Genomic DNA, 3,708 nt, shown 5'->3' on the forward strand with positions numbered 1-3,708 from the left:
CCATGACCTGAGCGGCAGGCAGGCACTTGACGGGCTGAGCCTCCCAGGCGCCCCTTAAAACACTGCTCTGAAAAATGTTTTCGTGACGAATTTTTTTGGTTTTTTAAAGCTTGATGGTATTCTACATAATTTGGTAAAACAAAGGTAGTCTAAACATGACACTGTAAAGCTAGTGTTTGCTGTCTTCCTTATAAATAGAAATTTCTTCCCTTTCCAAAGAGTTTTTGTGCTTTCTTACAGATAGAAGCCTAATTAATCATGAGATGAAATGAAATACAGTTAGATCTCCATTATCTTTTTCAGGGAATCCGAGCCCGAATTTTAGAAACTCTGGTCATGCTTGTCCTGCTTGCGCTCCTCATCCTGGGGATGGTGTGGGTGGCCTCCGCGCTCGTTGACAAGGACGCCGCGAGCATGGAGTCTTTGTACGGTCAGTCGGCTTCTCTCCGGGACCTTGAACCGGCCTATGACTACACGTTCGCTGTCGTGAACATTGTAGTGATTCTTTGTGTGGTCAGCCCTTGTTGTTAATTTACAGAGTTAACAAGTCTTTAGACAGGTTTAAGAAAATAAATGAGTGTTCCTGTGTTTGCTGTATTCAGAACGAGCAAGCAGCTTTTAAGATTTTTCTTTGTTTCTTAGTTGGTTTCTGTTCTTAAAATTCCATGGAGACTTTTTTTCTCCCTCCAAACAGGTTTTGCAAAAGGGGTGTTTCCTTTTCTGTTTTAGATCTTTTTATTGTACAATTTAGAAATTATATGGTTTAGTAGACTCAAATAGACAATTATGATGTTTATCAAACATTATAGTCAACCTATATCTTAATGTACAATATTTTGGATTTACTAAAATATATTTGTGTTTCTTTACAGATCTCTGGGAGTTCTACCTACCCTATTTATATTCCTGTATATCTCGGACGGGATGTTTGTTACTTCTCTGTAAGTATTTTTCTGGCTTAATGTTGATGGGAAAATGGAGTTCTTTGTTCTAGAAAATTATACTAAGGTTTCCTGATGAAATTACTTAACAGCTTGGAGATGTTTTTAAAATTGGCCCTTAACTTTTTTTATGTTAAGATAAATTTTGATAAACTGAAGCCATGAAATAATACTCATGTGTTGTTCTTTAAGGAAAGCCTCTCTTGTGGAGAGACACACACACAGGCCCACACTCACTGAAGCATTAGATTCTACTTTTGAGTGGTAACATAGACCCTGTGTGGTGAATTTGTGGTTTAATTTAGTTAAAATGTACTCAGTTTTACCTGAGGCATTACAGCATATCTCAGGGATATTATAAGCAGATAAATGTAGTTAAAAGGAGTTAAGATAATAGTTGTTTGGTTCTCAACTCCATCAGTACTTGAAATTTTAATCTGTTCTTTAGTTTTTTTTTTTTAATTTTTTAAGTGAAAATACTATTATTCAACTGCTAGAGTCTTGCACGTGCTAAGCCTTCTTCAGTCTTTGGGTATCTTTCATCTTTCACCTGTCATCCTCTCTAGCTTCTTTATTGATGAAGGCTCCTCTGATAAAACACTGAGAGAATCTAAATTTGAGGCAAGACTTTTCTTACAACGATCGTCTTGGAGTCTGTTCTGTATTTTGCACTAGCCATTTATCAGCCTCCTCTCTGTGACCTCTCCTGCAGTGTGTACCCCTGTTGGCCTTTCCCGCATGTTCACAGTGATGGGTCAGTTGCTGGTGAAGCCAACAGTAAGTGTGTCATCTTGTTTGTTAAATGTGTTTACATTTGAACATCTTTTAGGTTGTGAATTAGCAATCAGAAACATTAGTGTATTTCTGTGGGCTTGTGACCTCCTTGTTATTGTTGCTTTTATTTTAATCTTTTTCATCTTTGGAAACAAATTTGTTTTTGCTTTTAAAATACTAACTATAGACACTCAGGTAGAAATTCTTCTGGCAAATTTTAAGACAAAATTTACAAATACTTACAGGTATTTTAGGTGTCTGTTGTATCAGTAGTAACTCTGTTATGTTTCAAAATTTACCACATATATTCCTTGATTTACAGAGCAGTTATGTCTCTGAGAAGTTGTCTGCATGTTACATTTTGATTATACTTTTCACTTGAATCTCAGAGTTGCCATATATTCATTTTTGATTTTCAGTTGGTAGTAATTCTTAGCTGCATTTAAGGAACTTGCCATTTACATTCTTTTCATGGGTCCTCACTGCCTACAGACTCAGGTCTGAATGACTCACAGCCTCTTCCCTCGTCCGCTGACCTCCAGCCTGTGCTCCTGCCCCCGCGGCTCGGACTGCACGGTCGCTGCTAATGGGCTGTGCTCCCAACGGGCCGCGTGCTTTCACTTAGCAGGCGTGTCCGGGGCTTTCTCCTGTCAGTGCCCCCTGCCTGCTGCAGCCGCCTGACCGCCTCCTCAAGGCCTGGCTCTGATGTTGCTGCACCCACTGCCTACTCTTGAACCTTGCCTCACCTCTTCTTTAAGTTGAGATAATCAAGCTCCTTTCTCTGCACTTTTCATATTCCCCTTTGTTAGTACCTATTAAATTATTTTGGTTATATGTTTGTCTTTCCTATTGAGGTGATTAATCAGAAAAAATTTGAGGAAATATTGTAGTAGACATTCCTTTAGTAATGCTTGCTTAATTTTGAAAGATTTAAAAAAATAAGTGACAAATAATTTTTTCCTGTCTTTTAAAAAAATAAAATTGGATTATTTAACTTGCTACATAAATGTATACACACTCAAAACATGCTATCAAATCTTGAAATTCACTTCCCTCTTGAAGAGGTTTCATGACACTGCATTCTTAATTTTTTCCTGATTCTCTGGCAGAGCTTTTCTTTTTGTTTTTTGGTCTCCTTTTCCGTTTTTATTTCCTAGCCCCCTAAGATAGGCAGATGTTCCAAGTTCTGTCCTTGGTCTAAAGTTGCTCTGCTCTGTTCTCCTTACCACCTCTGCCACTTTCATGACACTTCTAAATGTGTAGCTCTAGGGAGCCAAAGGCACCGAAAACAAACTACACCACATTGTAAATGCTATACCCGAATACTCAACGGAGCTGAAAGCTCAGCTTATAGAAAACCAAACTACTTACTTAGTGCCCTTCCCAAAGCTGATTTTTGTCCTAAACTTGTCTCTTTATTAACATTATTCTCGAAACTTTAATTATCTTCACCTCTTTTCTTGTTCCTAACATCCAATATTAATGATACTCAATTCAGTGTAGGCTCTATGTTTGTGATAAGTACTATATTTTACACACATTTCATTTAATTGTGTTAACAAACCCATAAGTTAGGTGGTGGTCTTATTTTATGGCTGAATTAACTGTAGTTCAGGGAGATTAAGTCACTTGTACGAGATTACAGATCAGTCATGATGGGGTGGGATTTGAACCCAGAGACTGGTTACAGACCCTGGGCTCTGGACCACTGTTTTGTTCTGCCATAAGCTCCAGAATACTCGAACCGCTTTATTGCTGAGTGTACTTCATACCTCTTCATCTCTGTGTTTTGCTTACAGTGTTTTCTGATCCAAATGCCTTTCCCCTTTTTAGTAAGCTAAGCTATCAGCTAAGAGGCTACTATTATGAAAAACACTCGCCAAAACTTTTTTCTTCCCACCTAGAATTTGGGGGTCTTTCTTCCTCTGAACTTTTGTAACATTTTATTTTTGCTTCAGTTATGACAGTTATTTTCACCCTATAATTATTTTTT

The 3,708-nt window shown here is 37.9% G+C and overlaps 1 long non-coding RNA gene across 1 annotated transcript; it reads left to right on the forward strand.

The window, feature by feature from the left end:
• Positions 1–273: 273 nt before the first annotated feature.
• LOC113915756 lies at positions 274–2,549 on the forward strand. The gene is made up of 4 exons (XR_004819890.1): positions 274–430; positions 873–941; positions 1,654–1,718; positions 2,208–2,549. It is a non-coding gene; the product is annotated as an uncharacterized LOC113915756 (long non-coding RNA).
• Positions 2,550–3,708: the final 1,159 nt, after the last annotated feature.

This window comes from Zalophus californianus, unplaced genomic scaffold (genome assembly GCF_009762305.2).
Source record: "Zalophus californianus isolate mZalCal1 unplaced genomic scaffold, mZalCal1.pri.v2 scaffold_30_ctg1, whole genome shotgun sequence".
NCBI lineage: Eukaryota > Metazoa > Chordata > Mammalia > Carnivora > Otariidae > Zalophus > Zalophus californianus.